Below are 23355 nucleotides of genomic sequence, written 5' to 3'. Positions count from 1 at the left end.
CAAAGATTATGTCTTCACTGCCGAAAAAGATGTGCTTTTACAGCAAGGCAACTAATCCACATTCAACTATCTCACAGGTAAATGGTAATGGAGGCAAGGCACTGTAGTTTTACCATGATGTAGTTAACGTGAGGTCAACCATAGGTGGGGGTATAGTTCTGAGTCTGACATTGCAGTAAGAACCGTCTGTGCCTTGTCTCCAATAGCATTTAACAGTGAGCCAACTAATGCATGCACATTAGCTCTCTCTCTGTAAAAAAAATAGGCTTTTGATTAGTTGCAGTTGACTCACGCAATTAACTAAAAAAAAGTAACCATGATTTAAAGAGTTAATCGCGATTAATCACAGTTTTAATCATACATTTAAACAATAGAATGCCAACTGAAATTTATTAAACATTTTGGATGTTTTTCTAATATATTGTATTCTGTGTTGTAATTGAAATGAAAGTGTATATTATTTTTATTACAAATATTTGCACTGAAAAAAATGATAAACAAAACAAACAGTATTTTTCAAATCACCTCATACAAGTACTGTAGTGCAATCTTGTTGTTGTGAAAGTGCAACTTAAAAAAAACCCCTTCATTTGTGTTACATACCTGCACTCAAAACCGAAACAATGTAAAACTTCAGCACCTACAAGTCCACCTAGTCCTACTTCTTGTTCAGCCAATCACAAAGACAAACAAGTTTGTTTATATTTACAGGAGATAATGCTGCCTGCTTCTTATTTACAATGTCACCAGAAAGTTAAAAGAAGCATTTGCATGGCACTTGTATAGCCGGCATTGCAAGATATGCTAAACATCCATACACCCCTTCATGCTTTGGCCACCATTCTGGAGGCCATGCTTCCATGCTGATGGTGCTCATTTAAAAATATAATGCATTAATTAAATTTGTGACTGAACTCCTTGGGGGAGAATTGTTTGTCCCCTACTCTGTTTCACCTGCATTCTGTCATATGTTTCATATCATAGCAGTTTCGGATGATGACCCAGAACATGTTGTTCATTTTAAGAACACTTTCACTGCAGATTTCACAAAATGCAAAGAAGGTACTGATGTGAGATTTCTACAGCACTCGACTCAAGGTTTAAGACTCTGAAGTGCCTTCCAAAATCTGAGAGGGATGAGGTGTGGAGCATGCTTTCAGAAGTCTTAAAAGAGCAACACTCTGATGCAGAAACCACAGAACCCGAACTACCAAAAAAGAAAATCAACCTTCTGCTGGTGGCATCTGACTCAAATAATGAAAATGAACAGGTGTTGGTCCGCACTGTTTTGGATGGTTATCGAGCAGAACTCGTTATCAGCACGGATGCATGTCCCCTGGAATGGTAGTTGAAGCATGTAGGGACATATGAATCTTTAGCACATCTGGCACGTAAATATCTTGTGACGCTGACTACAACAGTGCCATGAGAACGCCTGTTCTCATTTTCAGGTGACACTGTAAGCAAGAAGCAGGCAGCATTATCTCCTGCAAATGTAAACAAACTAGTTTGTCTGGGCGATTGGCTGAACAAGAAGTAGAACTGAGTGGACTTGCAGACGCTAAAACTTTACATTGTTTTACTTTTGAATCCAGGTTTTTTTGTACCTAGTTCTACATTTGTAAGTTCAACTTTCATGATAAAGAGATTGTACTACAGGACTTTTATTAGGTGAATTGAAAAAAAATTTTTACAGTGCAAATACTTGTAATCACAAATAAATATAAAGTGAGCATTGTACTCTTTGTATTCTGTGTTGTAATTGAAATCAATAGATTTGAAAATACAGAAAACATACGAAATATTTAAATAAATGGCATTCTACTATTGCTTAACAGTGAGATGAATCATGATTAATTTTTTAAATTTAGGCTGACCAGATAGCAAGTGTCAAATATCAGGACAGGAGGTGCCTACGTGAGAAAAAGACCCCAAAATGGGGACATCTGGTCACCCTATTTTAATCGCACGATTAATCGTGATTAATTTTTTTTTTAAATCGCTTGACAGCCTTAGCAAAAAAACATCTTTTCTGTGAGTGAAGATGGCATCAGATAACATCTAGAAGCAGGGGGCCAAATTAATTTGGATGATTAGGAGAGGTGTGCATGTGGTTTAAACCACCAGTATTAACACACAGTACATGAAAGAGGTCCTGACTCTGGTCCCATTTGTTTGTTTGTATAATTTCTGCTCCTTCAGTCTTACAACACTGTAAATCAGGAGTAACACTGTTAAGATATAGATATTCAGACCTGTCTGTAAAGGCCTATACTTTAAGAATTTAGATATACAATAACTACAACGTTAAGTGAGGAGTTATGTTCCTGAAAAATGCAACTTTAGGTGAAACTATGTTAAACTAATCCAATTTTCCCATAAGATTTAATTTAAATGCGGGGAGGTTAGCTTCCATGGAAATGTTTTGGGGACAGACAAAAGGCATTATATACTGTACACTACTGTACTATACTGTGGTTGGGAAGTGCCCCGGCTTACCCCACACAGGCACAGCCCGCTGCAGACAAGGACGCTAGGAAGCACCTTCCCCGCAGCAGCAGCTTACTCAGAGAAGAACAGGCGCCGACTTTGCCAGGGGATGCTCCAGGCCCACCTCTTCCCATCCCCGCTCCACTCCAGGCCCACCTCTTCCCACCCCCACTCCACCTCCTCTCTGGAGCACGCCGCATCCCCGCTCCTTCCCGCCCCCACCCAGAGTCCTAAGCGCTGCCAAACAGCTATTTGGCGGCACTTAGGATTTTCTGGAAGGGAGGGGGAAAAAGTGGAGACATGGCGCTTCCCCACTCCTCCCCCCGCCCTCCCAGTGCTTCGCACTTAGGACTTTCTGGTAGGTGGGGGGGGGAGGAGCAGAGATGCAGTGCTTTCCCGCTCCTCCCCCTCTCTCCAAGAAAGTCCTAAGCACCGCCAAACAGCTGTTTGGCAGTGGGGGAAGTGCTGGGAGAGAGGGGGAGGAGGCAGAGAAGAGGAACTTGTGCAATGCACAAGATATTATTGCTCTCTATGAATATATCAGAGGGATAAATACCAGAGAGGGAGAGGAATTATTTAAGCTCAGTACCAACGTGGACACAAGAACAAATGGATATAAACTGGCCACTAGGAAATTTAGACTAGAAATTAGACAAAGGTTTTTAACCATCAGAGGAGTGAAGTTTTGAAATAGCCTTCCATGGGAAGCAGTGGGGGCAAAAGATCTATCTGGCTTTAAGATTAAACTCGATAAGTTTATGGAGGAGATGGTATGATGGGATAACATGGTTTTGGTAATTAAATATTCATAAATAGGCGCAATTGCCTGTGATGGGCTATTAGATGGGGTGAGATCCTAGTTACCCAGGAAAGAATTTTCTGTAGTATCTGGCTGATGAATCTCGCCCATATGCTCAGGGTTTAGCTGATCGCCATATTTGGGGTCGGGAAGGAATTTTCCTCCAGGGCAGATTGGAAGAGGCCCTGGAGGTTTTTCGCCTTCCTCTGTAGCATAGGGCACAGGGCACTTGCTGGAGGATTCTCTGCTCCTTGAAGTCTTTAAACTACGATTTGAAGACTTCAGTAGCACAGGTGTGAGGGTTTTTTTTGTAGGAGTGGTGGGTGAAATTCTGTGGCCTGCATTGTGCAGGAGGTCAGACCTGATGATCATAATGGTCCCTTCTGACCTAAATATCTATGAATCTATGAATGCTCCCTTGTAAAGTTGCTGCTCTTCCACTAAAATCTTACAAGCAGTGGACAGAGCAGGCAGCCAAACAACGTTATAAGGGACCACTGCACAACTTTAAACAAGCATGTTCCCTAATTGAGCAGCGATGTAACTTTGAAACAACGCTAAGGGGGAGGACGTTAAGTGAGGCGTTACTGTACATTTATCATTTAGCGAATTATAGAGGTATAAAAGAAAGAATCAAAATCACTGTCTGCCTCTGTAAGGGCCTTCTCTCACTGTAACAGTCTGAGGCCCAGTTCTTAAGTTAAGGCCTTTGTCTAAGCAGTGGGAGCAGCCATAAGATGGGAAGCATATGGTCACATCCTCACATTCCAAACCAGTCATACTGAAATAAGGCAGAAGTGGGCAAACTATGGCCCGCGGGCCACATCCAGCCCACTGGACCATCCTGCCCATTCCTTGAGCTCCTGGCCAGGGAGGCTAGCCCCCGTCCCTTCCCCACTGTGCCCCCTCCCCCCAGCCACACCGCCGTGTGGGCAGCTGTGAGCAGCATGGTAAGGGGGCAGCAGCAGTGAAGGGGTTGGGTAGGGAGTCCCGGGGGGTAGTCAGGGGACAGGGAGCAGTTGGATGGGGTGGTGGTTCTGAGGTGGTTAGGGATGGGAAACAGGGGGGGTTGGATAGGGGCCAGGGAGCAGTCAGGGGACACGGAGAAAGTGGGGGTTGGATAGCGTGTCCTGGGAGGGGGCGGTCAAGGGACAAGGAGCAGGGGGGGTTGGATGGGTCGGGAGTTCTGAGGGGGGAAGTCAGGGGGCGGGGGCAGATGGGGGGGCACAGCCTTCCCTACCTGACCCTCCATACAGTTTCGCACCCCAATGTGGCCCTTGGGCCAAAAAGTTTGCCCACCCGTGAAATAAGGCAATCTGGGGCTGTTAGAAAGGTGATCTGATCTATCACCTCCAGATAAAGGGAGGAACCTAGAAGATGTAAAAGGAAATTTAGTTTGATTCTTTCTTTTATACCTCTATAACTAGCTAAATGATAAACATATACCTAAATTCTTAAAGTATAGGCCTTTACAGACAGGCCTGAATATCCATATCCTAACAAATATTACTGCAGTCAGTGGAATAACTCCAGCATCAGACTCCTGTGTTGCAAGCAAGGCGCAGTAATATGGGTGCAGGTGGGGATGGGAAGGTAGCAATAGCTTGCTTATTTCCCTTAATACTCAAAGGACAGAATAAAGTTCTTAAACACAAATTGCCTCAGAGCAACTGATCAAAGCCCATTTTATCATTCTCCACCAACTATCAGTCAGTGTGTTTTATGTGAGTCACCCTTTCATTTTCTCACAAGTGCAAGCAGATTCATACAGTCTCTGTCTCAACAGAGCCCAATAAACTACAGGAACAGACAGCACCCGAGACCATCCTGCCTGCCCTTAGTCTCTCAGCACAGTGTTACATTAGAATCGCTACTTAGTTAGAATTGCGGATCTCTTCCCTAAGAATTCCGGAGCGTCTAACCAAAACAAACCAACAAAAAATGCTGAGGCTCTTGTTGATCATATATTTAAGGATGACAAAAAAGAGCTTTTACAAAAAAGGGAGAGAGCATAGCTGAAGAAAATTACTCATTTTTACCTTTCAATCATTCCAGCACCAGAATCTGGCCTTCTGATATTGTCTTGTCAGTTACAAGAGAAATCTACTTTATTAATTAAATAAAAATAAAGTATAATACTTTGCATGTATGCAACTCTCATCCCTGGATCTTAAAACATTTTATGAAGTCCATTTTTTTAATTTATTTTATAGATGGGGAAACTGAAGCAGGACTAGTTTAAGTGGTTTTCTTAAAGTCACATGCAAATCAGTCGAAGAGCTGGAAAGAGATTTTACTTACTACGTTTATTGGAAGGATAAGGAAAGAAGCAACTTTGTCTCAACTATGCAACAGTTAGTCTACCAATGTATTATGTAGTTCTAATACGGTGTTTAATTTTGCTATTCCAAATATTATGAGTATGATTTATCAGATGGTCTAGAAATGCTTGAAATTGGGGGTGGGAAGGGGTTATAATTCAGATCACTAGGATTACTATCAAATTTATTCCTAAATGCATGACGGTTGACTCCTAAGATCCAGAAATCTTAATTTAAGATCCCCTTTTAAGATTGTCAGCATTTAACCATAGGAAAGGCAATGTGTAGCTTTCATCTTATTTTTCTAATAAGCCTGAGTAAAGCATGCAGGACCAGACAGCTATGTGATTGATTTCTAATTGGATATATCTGGGTTCAATTTGAACTCAACCTTCATGTATCAATTTTAAGTTACTAATTTTGCATTCATGCATGTGCAGTAGGTATATTTTCTGGTTTTTAAAAACTAAAAACCATATTAAATAATTAAAATGTGTGTTGTTTGGGAAAATCTGGCTCCTCCTCTGCAGACAGGCACAGTGCGCCCTCAGGTCATAGAACCTCTCTCAAGCCCTGCACAGCACAAACCAGATTCATGGAAGTGGGGAGTGCCGGCAGGGGCTGCACTTCGCAGCGGGGGAGCTGGTCAGCTCCCCCACTGCGAAGCGCAGCCCCTGTTAGCAGCTCCAGCCTCTTCCCAGTGGGGGGCTGAAGTGAGCCTTAGCACCCCCGACCCCCAGGGCCCCACCTCCTGCTCCTTCTCTTCCCACTGAGTCCTCCACCCTTGGCCAGGCCAGGCGTCAGAGCCAGGCCAGGAGAAGAGTGGCCCAGGGAGCCTTGGGGAAGCCCCGGACCCTCCACCTGTCCTGGATGGTGTGCACTGGGGGTGAGGACACAGGCCCCTCTCTTCTACACAGGTTCCCGCACTCCTGCAGGACCCCCCAAATTGTTCAGGGCCCATGGGCACAGGGGCTTATGTGTTAATCCACCACTACATGAAGGCTACCTGTACCACTGAGCATGAGGAGAAAGAGGTTTAGGGTGGATGCTCTTGCATCAAGGAACATCCACCTCTATGGGAGTTATGGGCCAGAAGAGAGGTAAGAGCGATATTTACTTCCTTCTAAGGAGCGAGAATGGAAGAACACACACACATACACACAAGCATACCAGCAGAGGCACGTGTGCAGACAGAGCAGGAGAGAGAAAGCGAAGACTATATATGGCCAGGGGGGTCACAATATTATCCGCAGTTGGTATTCAGGTATGATATTAGAGCAATGCGTTATGGCTTTCTGCAATGCCATTGGATGACCAAGGAGCTCCCCAGCTCATCGAGCTCTAGTACCACTGATAGCAAGTAAAATCACCAGGAATTTAGGGAACAAATCAAAGTAAAAATATAGCCTGAAAAAGAGATGGCTTCAGGACCACTACCTTCAACTAGTAGACTGCAGAGCAATAGATGGAGAAGGATAATTAGCAAAATCCTTTCTGCGAACTAAACCTCTGGTAGCAGGGTGACCAGGTTTGATCTGTTTACAATATTTGTACAACAAATCCTGATTAGAAGTATCCATCTTAAGGATCATACTTACCTGTAGGCATATTTGTACCTTGGTTTTTGTGATGATGGATCCGAAAGTTTGGTAGCCTTATCTAGCAGAAAGTCTTATTATATTTGTCAGAACAGCACAGTGTGTTTTGGAGAAGCAAATGGCAACAGCAACAGCAAGACAAGATCAGTTAGTGCTGAGAGAGCTAGGATGATGTTGAAATATGAGCTATGCTCCAAGGGACCAAGGAGTAATTTCTCTTGTACCCATAAAGGCATAGGCTGGGTATCAAGTGCCAAAAGAAGTTACTCAAAAAAAAATTGTCCACAGTTGTACCAAGATATTGTTTTCCTCAGCATTCAGAGCCTCTGCCATTTCATGTAGCTGTAAAGCACTCAAACAAGATGAAAAGAGAAAAGAGGACAACAGAGAGAACAAAGTAAAACCATTTCTTCTTTACATTGGACAGCAGTTAATTACTGACTTTGCAGACTAATTTCACAAAGCTGTGAGAGCCATAATGAAAAGGAAAGTATATGTCAGGTCCACAGTAAATACAGAATGTGTCATTCAGTCATAGGCATAGTTGGGGAGGGAGGGTTGATGGGATGTTGCCCCACCCTCCAACAACTGCAAGCCATAGGCATGAAATTTGCACACACACCCCATGCATGGCCCCATTGGCCTGACTAGAGCTGCCCCCCCAAATACAGAAGTCAAACTACACTTATGCATTCAATCCTTGCTCTATTTAGTTAGTGTTTTTGCTGCATGTGCGCAATAATCCCCCCCCCCAATCAAAAATGTAGTCAGTAAAACCAACTAAGTGCAGAAGTAAGAGCAAGAGCAAAAATTAAACAACTTTTGTGTGTGTGTGTTTCTCACTTCTCCCAGGAGGGTAGAGAAGGATGGGAGAGGAGAATGAGAACAAGTACTTACTGTACCCCCAAACATAACTTCAACAAACTCTCAAGAGACAGTTCAAAAACTTTTACATTTAAAACTTCACTAAAAGACAGACAGTAAAAAAAAAAAATGATTTGAGATTGCTTTTAAAGACCTTTGAATAGGATTTGCCTTCGTATTTTCTGCCATGAACAGGTTGTAATGGCCTCCAGCTATGCTGAGAAGTTATATGAAGCTCACGTCATGGGATGTGTGCAGTGGTGAGCTGGAGCCAGTTTGCACCGGTTTGCTGGAACCAGTTGTTAAATTTAGAAGCCCTTTTAGAACCGGTTGTCCCTCAACCGGTTCTAAAAGGGACAACCGGTTCTAAAAGGGCTTCTAAATTTAACGAACAGCCAAAAGTGGTGCCTTAGCTGCCGACTCTGTGGGTGCTCCGGGGCTGGAGCACCCACGGGAAAATTTTTGTGGGTGCAGAGCACCCACCGGCAGCTCCCTGCTCAGCCCCAGCTCACTCACCTCTGCTCCGCCTCATGCTCTGAACACCTGGCCCCGCTCTGCTTCTCCACCCCCCACCCTGGTTTCCTGCGAATCAGCTGTTCGTGCGGGAAGCTGGGGAGGGCTGAGAAGCAGGTGGCAGCTTTGCGCTCAGGACCAGGGTGGCGGAGGTGAGCTGGGACGGGGAACAGTTCCCCTGTGCGCCCCTCGGGTTACCTGCTGCGGTGTGGGTGGCCCTCCTCACGCCCCAGCTCACCTCCGCCTCCCTGAGCCTGGGCAGGAAGCCGCCGCTTGCTTCTCAGCCCTCCCGGGCTTCCCGCACAAACAGCTGATTCCCAGGAAGCGGGGGGGGGGGGGGGGGGAGAAGCAGAGCGGGGCGGCGCATTCAGGGGAGGAGGTGGAATGAAGGTGAGCTGGGGCCAGGCGCGGGGCTCTGCGCCCAACAAATTCTCCCCGTGGGTGCTCAAGCCCCGGAGCACCCATGGAGTCAGTGCCTAAGGTGCCACTTCTGATGTGATCAGTGGGGGGAGCAGCCGCTCCCCCTCCTCCCCCCTTAGCTATGCTACCCTGCCCCTAGGAGCCAGAGAGACCTGCTGGATGCTTCCTGGGAGCCACCCCAGGTAAACACCGCTGGGACTCCCCACCTCGCCCCCCAGCAGGTCCCTCTGGCTCTTAGGGGCGTGTCAGGGTGGGGTGGGCACCTACTATGGTGGCCCACGAGACCCTCCTGCCCAGTTCCAGGGGCAGTCGGGGACAGGGGGCAGAGGCAGGGCACGATCCCCTCTTGGGATGAGGAGAGAACCGGTTGTTAAGATTTTAGCAGCTCACCACTGTGTGCATTGTGGGTGGTGGTGGTGTGTGTGGGGGCAGGGGGGCACGGGGGTTGAAACAAAGGCCAATGCAGATAGGTAGTCTAAACTAGATGATCAGTCTGCATTTTTTCCCAGTCACACCAATGCTATGACTACCGCTGGTTCCAATATTTTGAGAGTTTCATGCGTGGGAGCTCCATCCAGCTTCCCTGCTCCATTTGAGGAAGCCAAATTCCTGCCATTGGCCCTCCTTCCCCATGTCAGGTCACCCAAGAATTAAAAACAATCCCAGGAACTCAAAAAGTAAGGGTGACTCCAGACACGGAGAGGAAAGAGGGAATCATAGAGGCCTATAGTGAAAATGGAGGTCAATGAATTATGAATGTATGTTGATAGCAAAACCTCAAAAAGAAAGTTCTGTTGTATGCCTGTTGTTGCCTGAGCATTTGTCTCAAAGACTCTGTATGCTGATTTTTCAGATGCAGTTGCATTAATTATATAAATAGAAAATTAATTACAGTACCAGGTACATTTATTAAAGCAATGCTTAGTGATTGGGACAGGAAACCTCACCAGCCACCAGTGAATACTGTGCAGACAAAATCCCTATGCATTGTGGAAATGTGCCCTGGTATTTACTTGTTCTTCCTAAGGCAAGATTTAACTGTGATTACTGCAAGAAAGAGTACCATACATAGCACCTACCTTTCTAATTCAGATTCACAACCATATTACAATAAGGGGTGATTTAATAACAAGTATTTACAGTATATATTAATCATAACAGACTACTGATTAATACACAACTGAAGAAATAAAAGTATGGAGAATGCAGCATTCTAAGCGGATTGTTAACAGTCCTTAGCTTACAGATAAAGGCTCACTTATTGGACTGACTGAATGTTATGATGTTGGTCACTCCTGCTGAACTTTACAGGTGATTATAGTTATAAAACTGACCATGTGACCAAGTCACCTTGTAATTCAGAGGTAGGCAAACTATGGCCTGCAGGCCACATCCGGCCTGCGGGACCATCCTGCCCGGCCCCTGAGATCCGGCCCAGGAGGCTCGCCTGGCCCCTCCCCCACTGTCCTCCCTCCCCCACAGCCTGAGCGCACAGCACCGCCAGCGCTCTGGCCCGTCGCTCTTGCCGGGCAGCTCGGTGGTGTGGCTGGCTCCGGCATGGTAAGGGGTCGGGGGGTCGGGTTGGGGTTTGGATAGGGCATGGGAGTCCCGGGGGCCCAGAAGGGGGGCAGTCAGGGGACAAGGAGCAGGGGGAGTTGGAGGTTCTGAGGGGGGCAGTCAGGGACAGGAAGTGTGAGGGGGCAGGGACAGGCTGTTTGGGGAGGCACAGCCTTCCCTACCTGGCCCTCCATATAGTTTTGCAACCCCAATGTGGCCCTCGGGCCAAAAAGTTTGCCCACCCCGTTCTAATTCAACATCTGTGCCCCCTGTGTGACTTTAAGTCTTATCTATTTACTGAGAAAAACAAGTTCCTACTCTGATTAGCATAACAGAGCTATTACAACTTAGAAAGACCAGGCTAGATTCTCTTCAACCTCATACATCATTAGTAAAATTATCATCTCAAGCCTGATTGTTGAATATTTGCTATGGCTGGTGATGCAACAGTTTGACGTTCTGATCCCAGGTTGAACAAACAAGGTTGGCAGTTAGAAAATTTTTATTTTTTGTTCACATGTAAACAGAACAGTGTTAGTCTGGAAGTTATTGAGAGAAAGAGAGACGAAATAGGGAACTGTCACAGAGTGATTTTTTTGCAGTCATTTTCAGACTGCAAGGACTATGGTTCAAAAGTACACACAGAAAACCAAAGTACATTAAAGAGTTGAATAATGCAACATTAATCCATTGAAAAGACAACCTTATTTCTGGTGCACAAGTACTAAATGTGGGTATCCGATACTGTGGGTCAGAGATATCTCAGCACTCCCCCGACACGCAATCTTTCTGACTCATTTTTTGGCATGTGCTAAATATCTGGCTAAATTCTGCCACCGTAATGCTGAAACTATGACAATATACTATTCACAGGATCACTTACTTAGTGATAAGCAGTCTGGCTCACTGGTCACCTACCTCACATCTCTGGAAACATATTTACATTAAGAAAGTTAATGTTATTCATTGAAAGATCAATGAAACTATTCATGTTATTTACTGTAGGAGCATGCATACTGTAAGTCAGGAGAAGACATTTGATAGTAGCTTGAATTTCCATTATCTGGAGATCAGACTACTTTGAAGAGCGCCTTAAAATCCTGAAATTGTCTAGAAATGTGGATTTTAAAATCTCTTTGTAATTCTAATCTGCCAGCTGGCTTCACCCACCAAGATAGAAAATAATCTTCTGGAGCCTTCTGGATGTCCCAGCACAGGGGGTTAAAATGTAAAAGCTGTCCATTTTCAGAGAGATCTAAATGGCAGACCAATGGAGAAAATTGCACCACAGCATGGCATCAGATATGTCAAAAAATAAGTTTGCTGGAATCAACGAGAGAGTGTTAAAAATCTAGCTCAGGGGAAGCTTTGCTAGGGCACTGAACTGGGAGTCAGGAAATCTGGATTCCCCTCCTACCTTAGACACAGACATCCTGCGCAACTTTGGGCAAATCATTTAATCTGTTCAGTTTCCCATCTGTAGATGGGGTTATCACTTCCCTGCCTCACAGAGGTGCTCTGTGGAGGCAATCATTAATTTTTAAGAGGTGCTCTGGCACTGTGATAATAGGAACCTTTTAAATATCTAGATAAAGACCTTCCGAAAATGCCAGAAATGTTGGGAAGATTGTGTACAAGCATTCAGATAACTGCAACTCATGTGAGGGCAATAACTCTAGTCATAATTACTAATACACTGAGATCTTTGCCATTCCATGCCACAAGAAGCACCACACATCTCTGTTAAGAAACGGAAAGCCATTAAGGGATGAGTCTGAGGATGCATTTGCCCACCAGCACCTCTCATGGCTGTGGCTGGTGTCACAGCACGTCTGCATCAGTTTCCCCACCTCTCCACCTACAGTTGTTTGACCCTATGCCGGGTGGCTGTCCTCTTATGACTCCATCCCAGTGCTTAATTTGTGCCAGGGCTTCACAGGGTTGAGCCCCAGCACCTGTAGACTTGGCTGTTCATAGCCCCAGCACCTCTGGGCTTGCTGCATCAGTTATGAATGTTTAAAAAAGAAAAAAAAAGAAACTGATTGAGTCCTGGCACCCTTTTCATTAAAAATTAAACTGCTACAGCCCTCTGGTTGGATTGTTGATAGTCTCTAACCTTTCATGACAAAGAGTCTGACAGACTAGAAGTCCAATGACTCCAGCAATTGTCACTTAGAACAGCCTCCACAAAGTCCTGCCCCTTTTGCTCTGAGGGGTTTTCATAATTTTTAGATTCCAAGGCCAGAAGGGACCACTGTGATCATTAAGTCTGACCTCCTGTATTACACAAGCCATAGAATTTTCCCCAACATTATTTCTTTTGAAGTAGATCATATCTTTTAACAAGACATCCAATCTTGATTTTAAAATTGCCATGGATAGGGAACCCATAACAAACCTTGGTAAAAACTGTTGTGAACAGTTAATTACGCTCACTGCTAAAAATGTACACCTAATTTCCAGTCTGAATTTGTCCAGCTTCAGCTTCCAGCCACTGTGTTATACCTCTCTCTACCAGGTCAAAGAGCCCTTTAATAAATATTTGTTCCCCATTGCAATAGGGTGGCTTGCCCCTTTAGGGGTAGGACTAGCCAGTGCTGATTACTAAATATTCGATTGGATCAGATAATTCCCTACGAAGAGCAGCAGATGTCTGTAGGGAAAAGGGAAGTTCAGAAAATGTCAGGATGTAAGAAAGGCTTCTGCAAGGAAGACCTTGATACCAGGCTGTTTGGAAGCCAAAGCCAGAACCCCAAGTCTTCAGCCAGGTGGGTGCTGGGAGTGACCTGATAGGAGGGTAAAAACCTTGGACTCTGTTTTGGGACTTTATTTATGTGAATAAACTCAAAAATAAACCTCAAAGCTCCGACCCCCAAGAAGGGATGGTGAGTGGACAAGAAAAGCCTGCGTGAAGTTGGTTTAAGAAGCCCTTTGAGGGAAAAATTGTTAGCATGAAACCCCTTGCCATGAAGGGTTACAAGGGAGACAGCTGACTCTTACACCCATCTAGGAACTGCTAGACTGTGTTCATGTCACTCCTTAACCTTCTCTTTGATAAATTAAATAGGCTCAAGGAGCTCAATCTATCACCATCAGACAGGTTTTCCAATCCTTTAATCATTCTCATGGCTCCTCTCTGAACCCTCTCCATCTATCAACATCCTTGTTGAACTGTTGACACCAGAACTGGACACAGTGTTCCAGGAGCAGTCACAACAGAGCCCGATACAAAGGCAAAAATAACCTCTCAACTCTTACTTGTTATTCCAAGGATCATATTAGTCCTTTTTATTGCCCCCTTTGCTGGTGATGGCAGGGAAACCCAGGCTCACCCGCTCCTCTGACTACCAGCCCAGGGAGCCTACTTTAGTATCTGCGACCAGTTCCTCACAATCTCTTGCTGCTTCTTACCTTGCCTCTCTTGTAGGCCTTCTTCAGACTCACGTACAGTGGTTCTCCCTCTCTGGAAGTCCAAACTCTGGAGTGACTTCCAGCCAGTCTGAGCAGCTGAAGGAATCTTCTCTCTGTAGATCCTCAGTTTCTCTAGCAGCCACCTATCTCTTCTGATCTGCAGACTTCTTATCCCTCAGCTGTTTCTGACCCAGTAAATAGTCACAGCTGGAGAGATAGCTAACCTGCTTGTAACCCCTAAGTGCCCGTGGTAGTCTGGGTCCATACTCCCCATGTCTGGATGTCAAGGAGTTGCTAGCCCCAAATCTGAATTTGCTGTCTTTCTAGTACAGTAATGTAATGGATTCCTGCTTCAAAATATGTATTTTCATTATGTCCCATGATGCATGCTATGTCAATTCATACCTCAGACTATTTTAAATTACAAGTATTTTAAAATGTTATTTCCAGGCTGTTGGACTATCCCATTGGTGCTGCTTTCCTGGGTGGGGAAAAAGGTAAACCAGATCAAAGCAGAATGCCAGTGTAACTAATCCCTGTGCAATCAAATGCTTTCCTAAAACCGACTGAATTGAAGCAGCTCTGAAGATACAGGAACAAAAGCCAGCAGAAATCAAACAGAAACTACATGGAAAGGATATGGAGGACAAACAAGGATATAGACCACTGTAGGAGATGGCAGAATAGGGTTAACTAGGACTAACAGGATCCCAGGAGGCACAGCAGAATGAGAGGAAAGGGAATGCAAAATATACAAGGGGGAAAGAGGATGATGAGGGGGAGAGAGAGAAAGATAGTGAAAGAATAAGGGAGAATGGAATGAGAGCATGAAAAATCAGAAACGGAGGCTTTGGAAAATGGTTGAGAGAATAAGAAAGTTCTACTACATTTTTCTGACAATTCTGTTGTATAACCAACTTATTTTTAAATAAGTATATAATAAATAGCTTATTTTTACAATGGTCTTTAACAATGTTGATGTATCAGTCATAATGAACTGAAAAATTATTTTCATTTTATGTCAGTATTCATACAAAATGTAAACTGTAATGGGATTATTTTTGTTGCAAGCAATGGGCTTGATTCTCTTCCCACAGTCTTATGTTGATGTAACTCGGTCAACATCAATGGAATTACCTCTGATCTAGACCCTTGAATCAAGCCTTATGTCTGCAAGGATGCTAGGACATATTTTATGGGGAAATTTCAGCTCTAAGATACATATCATAGAATGTCAGGGTTGGAAGGGACCTCAAAGAGGTCATCTAGTCCAACCCCCTGCTCAAAGCAGGACCAATCCCCCATTTTTTGCCCCAGATCCCTAAATGGCCTCCTCAAGGATTGAACTCACAACCCTGGGTTTAGCAGGCCAATGCTCAAACCACTGAGCTATCCCTCCCCCTTATATACACAACTCCCACTGAATTCTATGGGAGTTGTGTGTACAGGAGGGTGGAATTTGGCTCCAGGTGGTTATTACTATTTGTAATATGAGGGATGATGCCCAGAGTAGGCATGTTTGCATTAGTAGGCATGTTTGCGGAGGCAGAGAATGTTTAAAAGATTTACTGTAATATTTGTTTGCATTTCTAATCACACTCTGTCCTCATCATCCTTGCACATCAGTTATTCTACACATTAGACAAGAGTCTTATATAAAAGTATAACGAAGGTGCTGTTAGGCAGAGTGTCAAGCTTTCCAGTTGTTCTAGTTTTTGATTTAAAGATAAAAACACTTCAGGGTTTTCGTATATATCAAATCTTTTGAGGCCTGAATATTATGATTCAATGAAGTGTCCAAGTGGAGGCAAAGAAATAGTGCAGAGTAATGTTCTATATACAGAAGGTCTTCTTGGCCCTTTAAAATGCATGGCTTAGGGAGTTAAATGGTAAAGATAGATAAATACACAGTAAAATATTTTAAAAAGTTAGCTGTGCAATTCCATGAGGTACATAATTTAACATTAACTACACAGACAAGGAGCCTAAGTAGAATTATACTGAAAATCAAAACAAGACTTAAAAACTTGGCCTATTCTTTACTCAGAGGCTTGTTTTCCTGAGGTCTGAATGTAACTGCTAATAATGATATATTATTTTTATCTGTCTAGGTACTCATAGGGTCCCTTCAGTGTAGTGTTTAAGTACCTCCCAAAATGTATATATGTATTTACCTTCACAATGCCCCTGTGAGGTAGGGAAATATTATCCTGCTTTACACAGGGGGAACTGAGGCACAGACCTTAAGGCTCTGATTCAAGAAAGCACTTAAGTGCCCTGCTGAATAAGGATATTTTCTGAATTAGAGCCAAAGGGTCTTGTACAAGGTCACACAGGAAGTCCACAGGGGCTTGACCTGGCAAGACGCTGAACATCTGCAACTCCCAATGGCTACAATCAGAAGTGAGGATGCTCAGCACCTTGCAAGACTGAGCCCATGAAAAGTAGGAATTGAGCCCAGATCTCATGAGCCCTCAGTTTAGTGCTTTAACTATATGACTATCCTTTCACCTAGGACTCAGTGCTGAATTCCTTGAGCATCCAGAACTCCCCCTGAAATGCAAGAGCAGAGACATGCCCCTACTCCCATTGAAACCACTAGGAAGAGCAGCAGGCCCTATGCTGCTAGTGAACAATGTTTTAAACTAGTGTATTTCTTGATTATAACATCTGCTATGAACTAAGTTCTACTCCTTGTTGTTTATCTCCATCTCCCATTTATGTCAATGAGAACTGAATCTGTACAACCAATGACAGAATTTAGCCCGCAATGCAGAGTTTAAGTTATGTTTGCTTCTATTTGTTATTACATTATCTAAGAAGATAACACAGTCAGAGAGATTCTCTTCCTTTCAAATGCACATGTTCAAGGTGAGGTGCAACTAAAACTTCTTTTAGGACTTGGTCCTACACAGGGACCATGGACAAATTAAGTCCCACCAAGATCCTCCCATCAGGGCTTCAGTGGGACATAAGTAAAGCACATGCTTTGTGCTGGCCCACTGCAAAGAAGTGAATTTCACCCATGTTGGCACTACTACATAGTTTAAAAATCAGCTTCCTCATCTGAAAATGTGTATTTTAATATAGCATTACTAATTGTTATATAGAACATCCATCCAGGAACTGGTAATTATAATATTTCATAGATCATAAATTCTAAAAATATTATCCAAAACTGACAAATACTTGGTGTTGGGGGGAGGGCAGACTGCAAGACTCTAGTCAGATTGTTATTTCACTTTTAAAAACAACAACACTCTATCACACTCCTAAGTGGGTAATTCTCCCAGAAACTGTGTCATGTATTACTTATAGTTAGGGCCCTACCAAATTCACAGTAGATTTTGGTCAATTTCATGGTCATAGGATTTTAAAAATCATAAATGGCATGATTTCAGCTATTTAAATATGAAATTTTACAGTGTTGTAACTGTAGGGGTCCTGACCCAAAAAGGAGTTGTGGCGAGTTGCAAGGTTATTGTAGGGGGTTGCGGTACTGCTACCCCTAATTCTGCGCTGCTGCTGGTGGCGGTGCTACCTTCAGAGCTAGGCAGCCAGAGAGTGGCAGCTGCTGGCCGTGAGCCCAGCTCTGAAGGCAGAGCCACTGCCAGCAGCAGCGCAGAAGGGTGGCATGGTATAGTATTGCCACCCTTACTTCTGTGCTGCTACCTGCAAAGCTGGACCCTCATTCAGCAGCCACCACTCTCTGGCCGCCCAGCACTGAAGGCGGCAGTACAGAAGGGTGGCATGGTATGGTATTGCCACCCTTACTTCTGTGCTGCTGCCTTTAGAGCTGGGCACCCAGCCAACAGCCACTGCCCTCTGGCCGCCCAGCTCTGAAGGCAGTGCAGAAGAAAAGGTGGCAATACCACGACCACCCCTAAAATAACCTTGCGCTTTCCCCCCGCCAACCCCGTTACGGTCAGGATCCTCAGTTTGAGACACACTGGTCTCTCCAATTAAATCTGTATACTATAGGGTAAAAGCTCACAAAAGACCAGATCTCACAGGGGGAGACCAGATTTCACTGTCCTTGATGTGTTTTTCATGGCTGTTAATTTGGTAGGGCCTTACTTATAGTAAATTTATCTGGAGGAAATACATAGTAAAACTGTTCTACTGTGGACCACATGATGCATTCATTTTGCTCACCTGTTTAACAAAGGAAGTTAGTAATAGTGCTATTAATGATTAAGCAGAGACAAAAGACAGTTATGCTTAAATTTTGTTAAAAATTTAAAAGTAAAGGTCATTTTAACCTCTTGCTCTCATTTAACTATGTCAATTACTAGTGAAATCAGAAACATGTCTAATGGGTTTTTTTTTCCTCATACAGGTAGCTTATTTGTCCTTTCATGAGAAAAACAGGTCCTTCCACAGACCCATATATATTCTCCATATTCACCTGAAAGTCTCAAATGCTAATTTATTTTCTTGATACGGGCAAGCCAAAAAAAGCTGTTTAAACAAGCCTCTTCCCATATTTCATTGGTACCGCCTATTTTCTCATTTAATGGTAACGAAAAATGTAGTAAAGAACCAAAATTAGATATTCATCAGTATCAGATACTAAAGTCAGAAATTCAATAGCGTACTAATCTACATCTTCAGTGGATGGCATGCATACATCAGCATTAGGTCGTGTAAAAATCCAAATCAAGTTGACGGTATACAACTGCTGAGCTGAAGTCTGATGAAATAGATTATCTGGCCTCACTGAAGTTTATGGGACTTTTGTCACCAACTTCACCAGGAGAAGGATGAGACTTAGATTCTTTACAATAACACATTCTAAGCACATCTCACCTTTGAAACAAATTCTACTGTCACATTAGTGTAAATCTGGAATAATTCCACTGAAGGTTATGGAGATACTCCAGATTTACACTCATGTACATGAGATCAGAATCTGGTCCATCGACTCCAGTGGGGTTACTCCAGTTTTACTGTACTCAGCGAAAACTGGATGGAGAACTTGGGGTTTATTTAGAAGTATCCATAATAATTCAATATATCTGCAGGCATTCTATCAGTTGCAATCTTGGAGATAGGCACATAATATGCCCTCCCAAAACGAAGTTGTGAAACAGCTTAAAGTATCCATTACAGAGACAAGGTGGGTGAGGTAATATCTTTTAGTGCACAAACTTCTGTTGGTGAGAGAGACAAACTTACAGAGCAATCCAGGTGTAGACTTTTCATCATAGTCACAATTCAGACACAAACTTATTCTTCAAAACATATATTCAAATTCACACCTTAGTTCCCATTCCTCAGCACTTTTTAAACTAATTTATGTTAATGCCTCAAATCCTTAAAAATACAGGAGAGAGATGTCAGATTTACTATTTCCTTAAAATAAATTATAATCTTAAGAGATCCTATTCAGATAGGGTCAGATACTCAAAGAGGTTACTGTTAAAAAGAAAACTATCTTTAACATGAATTAAACCTCAAATCAGCAACTACCACCAAGCTGACATTTCATCCTACAGGCCAAAGAAATACTGTACCTATATTGTTTTTATTAGTACAGCACTAAGGAATACCTTTGGAGGCAATTGTCCTGCATCCACCACTCCTTGCACAGATCTGAAAACCAGTCATAACACTACAAGAACTAGCAAATGCAAACAAGTGGACAAGTTAGGAAAGTGAAACATTATATTAACAAAAGCACTGTTACACTTCAATCCTCTGCTTTATTGCAACTAAAACGGAGAGAAGTCAGACACTTGTTTTCTTAGTTTAATTTAAGGTATAAATACCAGAATTACTGATTTTGCATTTCAATATTATGTATGCTGAACTATAATAAAATGGCAAACTTGAAAGAATCACATTCTTTCCCAAGTCTTGGAAAATGGTGTGAAGTAGAGCAATCTAGTATGATGAGAGAAAAGAGAGTGACTTAAATGCTTGGTAAGTTTTTACTCCAATAAATGATGACCCACACCTTCATGATATTGGTTTTATTAGTTAGCAACTGGACTTACCAGTCACCACTTTGACATTCAGCATTAATTTATCCTTTAAGGTTCCCCATCTATATTATATGGGTTACGCTGGGGTGGTTACTTAGGGACAAAGTTTTTTTCCCCACAAAAGAGCCACTTGAAAGCCTGGGGACTGCAGCAGCAGTGGGTGGCAGCAGCAGGGAAGAGCATTACTGTCCCAGGAGCCTCCTAATGCTAGCCTAGAATGGAAGCTGAAATGCGATAAGCCATTTTCCCACAACAGCTAGAGTCATGACACCCTCCTTCTCTGCTCTAATTCCAGAACACCAGCACTTTCTCCTCGTCACCTGTGATTCTAGAACCTCATCACATTATCCCAGTCTGTTCAGATTCTAGAATGTCAACACTTTCTTCCCCTGGCAACTACATTACAATTCCAGAACTCCAGCACCTCCTGCATTGTGATTCCAGAATGACAACGTTCCCTCCCAGCTCTTCTGCCTGCAGTTATCTTCCCCATTGCAGTGACATACAGGGACAGGGCGGAGGAAAAGGAGGTAACAGGAACAAGGCAAAACATAACTACACGTGCTGTGTTTGTGCCTGTGGGCCCACCCTAGGGAACACTGGACACAGTTATCAAAACTGTAAATATTTTGCTAGGAATGTGCTGCGGCTCAGTGCTGTTAAACCTCCTGCAACTGAGGGGTTATATACCTGTCCTAGTGAATTTTAAGCTACTTGAAATTCCTCAACAATCATTCTTCTCCGTATGGTGCCTCCTGTCCCTCCTCTGTTCCTACACTTTACCCTCTTCTAGCCTTACATCATTCCCATAGTTCCTTCCCTTCTTTTTCCCTTTTGCAGAACTTTTTCCGTCCCTTCCAGGCTGACTTCCTCATTTATCCCGTCAAAGTCCAGAGCAGTTTCCCCTTCTTTCCCCCCCCCCTTTGTGACTCTATCCTTGGGGTTGCCTTCCTTCTCTCCCCATTAGTGCCAGTCCCTCAGGGATTGGCCTCTGAACCTCGGGGCTCCTCTCCTGGCTGCAGCTCGGCACCTTCCCTTGCTTCACTTTCCCTGCCAGCTATGCTTCATTCTCCTACCCCTCTCCTTCTGAGCAGCAAGCACCATCTCCTCCCCATGCTGTGAACAGCTGAGGGGGCGGGCTGGAGGGGGCTGCTGGAGGTGGGGGGATGGGGGGCAATCTTGGCCAGATCAGGACTGTTGACACATATGAGCCTGGGCTCCCTAGCTCAGATCAATCCAGTTACCTGGGAAACCTCCCCAGCAGCAGTAGGGAAACCACACACCCAGAGCAACTAAAGCTCTGCTTCCCCTGTTTGCTGCCATCCCCAGAGCAACGTTCCCTCTAATTTTTGACAGGGCGTACGTGCAAAAAAATTATTCTGTGCAAATTTTTGAAACAGAGTTCAAATTTGTGTGCCATGAGGCAAATGCACCCAAGCGAGTAAAATGCTTATCCATTTAAAAAGTTTTAATTTGCAATTTGTGATAATAATAGTTTTGCACCATGTTATTTTATAAATGTCATTTTAAATACTTAGAAAAAGGAAATTTAACCTTCTTTCCCTTTCGCGCCCTCCCCCCCGCCAGCAAGTAGAATCTGGCTGTGTTGATAGATGGCGGGCAAACAATGTCACAAGTTGCCCGTAAATGATATTTCGGCCTGGCTTGAATGCAGTATTTCATTTTCCGTGCGCACGGTGTTTTGCCGTGTGCGCAGGGTTTAGGATCTGTGTGCGCACGCACACGTGCGCAGCTTAGAGGGAACTGTGCCCCAGAGGGCTGCGGGAATACTGCAAACAGAGGAAGATGGTCACCCTTGGTTTGTAGGAGGAGAGGGATCTGGGGTGAGGTAAATAATCTCATAATGATTATTATGAGAATAGCACCCAGGGTCCCCAGGCTAGGAGTGGCCCCGTTGTGCTGGGCGCTGTACAATTGCATTGTAGGAAACCTTCCTGGAGCCTACCAAAATAAATCAACGCACTCCCCACCCCAGGCTAGTCACTGAAGCCACAACCCCCCCCTCCCCCGCCTCCTAACTCTGCCCAGTGTGTGGCAGGAGGTCTCTTACCCGCTGGGAGGTTTATTGGCCGCGGGCTGCGCGAGAGTCTCCATGGATGGCTCACTCCTTTCCACTGAATTAAAGGCTTGATACAATTCCAGTTTGAGGGGGGGGGAGGGCGAAAATGATGAGCGGATGCCTTTCTTCTCCTCCTCCTTTCATTCACACTTTCCTCCCTTCTGGCCGAGCCATCCTCCCCTGGCTGTCTGGGAGAGGAGAGAGTAAAGTTACTGTTCCCTGCCTGGCACCCGCTGCGCAAATAAGGCAGCTGGCAGGAACGACTCCGCTCCGCCAGGCACCACGCCCGAGCGAGGGGGGCACAGGCAAGGAGGGGAAAGGAAACGCAGCAGCGCCCGGCGGCCCCCCGCCCGCACCCGGCCCAGCCCGCCCGCAGCCTTCAAGGTGGCGAGCGACCCGCAGGCTGCAGGGCGGGGAGGCAGCCGGGAGGCGACGATCCACCTGGGGCAGCGCGTGCCCCGCGCGCGCCTGCCCCCGCCTCACATAGGGATGACCCGCGGCGAAACCGCCCCCCCACCCCCCCAGTTACTCCGCTGGGCAGCGCCAGGCTCCGATCCACTCACCCGAAGGCTGGGAGGGCCGAGCCTGGTGGCGGCTCCGCGCTGTCACACGGGCATGGCCGCTGCCTTGCAGGGCGGGAGCGCCTTGCCGGGCGAAAGGCAGCCGGTTGGGAGCGCGGCTCCTGCTCCTCGATCCCAGCCGGTGCTGAAGTTTAGGCGAGGGGAGGCGGAGGCGCGCTGCGAACCCGTTTTCCATGTGACTGCTCGGGACAAATACAAACACAGCGACGGCGCCTTTTCTGGGGCAGGGAGAGTGACACTGCCGTGCACGCAGCTCGGCTCGCACAGCCCGCCCGCCCCATAAATCACCCTCAAAGGGCAACGCCACTCCAACTCCTCTTACACAACCCAGGACAGCAGCCCGCAGAGGGAGGAGGGGGCAAGAGCAAAGCGCCTTATAGAACGAGCCACAGCAGCGTATTCCCGATCCTATTACAGCTCAGACCGCAGGCACCTGTCAGTCTCAAGGGGAAGCACCTGTGGCCAGGAGCCTGGGCTTTCAAGGGGGTTGACCCAAGACTGTGGCATTTACTCCCTAAAAAGAGCCATGAACCTCACTGCATGTATTGCTCCAAATGCAAAACTCCCTTCTTCGTCTCCCATATGGCAATGGAAAGCATACGGGGTGGGGGAAGGGTATTTATTTTTTTACTGAAAATGAACAAACAAAAACATGCTTCTATAAATGTGCCTTATGGTGGTGGGAATGGAATTTGCAGCCCTAATTGAAGGTAGAGGGGACTATGGATAGATTA

The 23355-nt window shown here is 44.9% G+C and overlaps 1 long non-coding RNA gene across 1 annotated transcript in view; it reads right to left on the bottom strand.

Annotated features, from left to right (window-relative positions):
• LOC311516194 overlaps positions 1–22892 on the bottom strand; it is a 72020-nt gene extending 49128 nt beyond the window's left edge. The window contains exons 1-2 of the long non-coding RNA XR_014710359.1: positions 22604–22892; positions 22032–22228 (exon numbers count right to left, since the gene is read on the bottom strand). This is a non-coding gene — a long non-coding RNA (uncharacterized lncRNA). The remainder of the gene's footprint in view (positions 1–22031; positions 22229–22603) is intronic.
• Between the last annotated feature and the right edge of the window lie 463 nt (positions 22893–23355).

The sequence above is a fragment of the Lepidochelys olivacea genome, assembly GCF_965140295.1.
Source record: "Lepidochelys olivacea isolate rLepOli2 genome assembly, chromosome: 2".
NCBI lineage: Eukaryota > Metazoa > Chordata > Testudines > Cheloniidae > Lepidochelys > Lepidochelys olivacea.
Note: the sequence above shows the minus strand (reverse complement) of the source record. Positions and strands in the feature narration are given on the sequence as shown.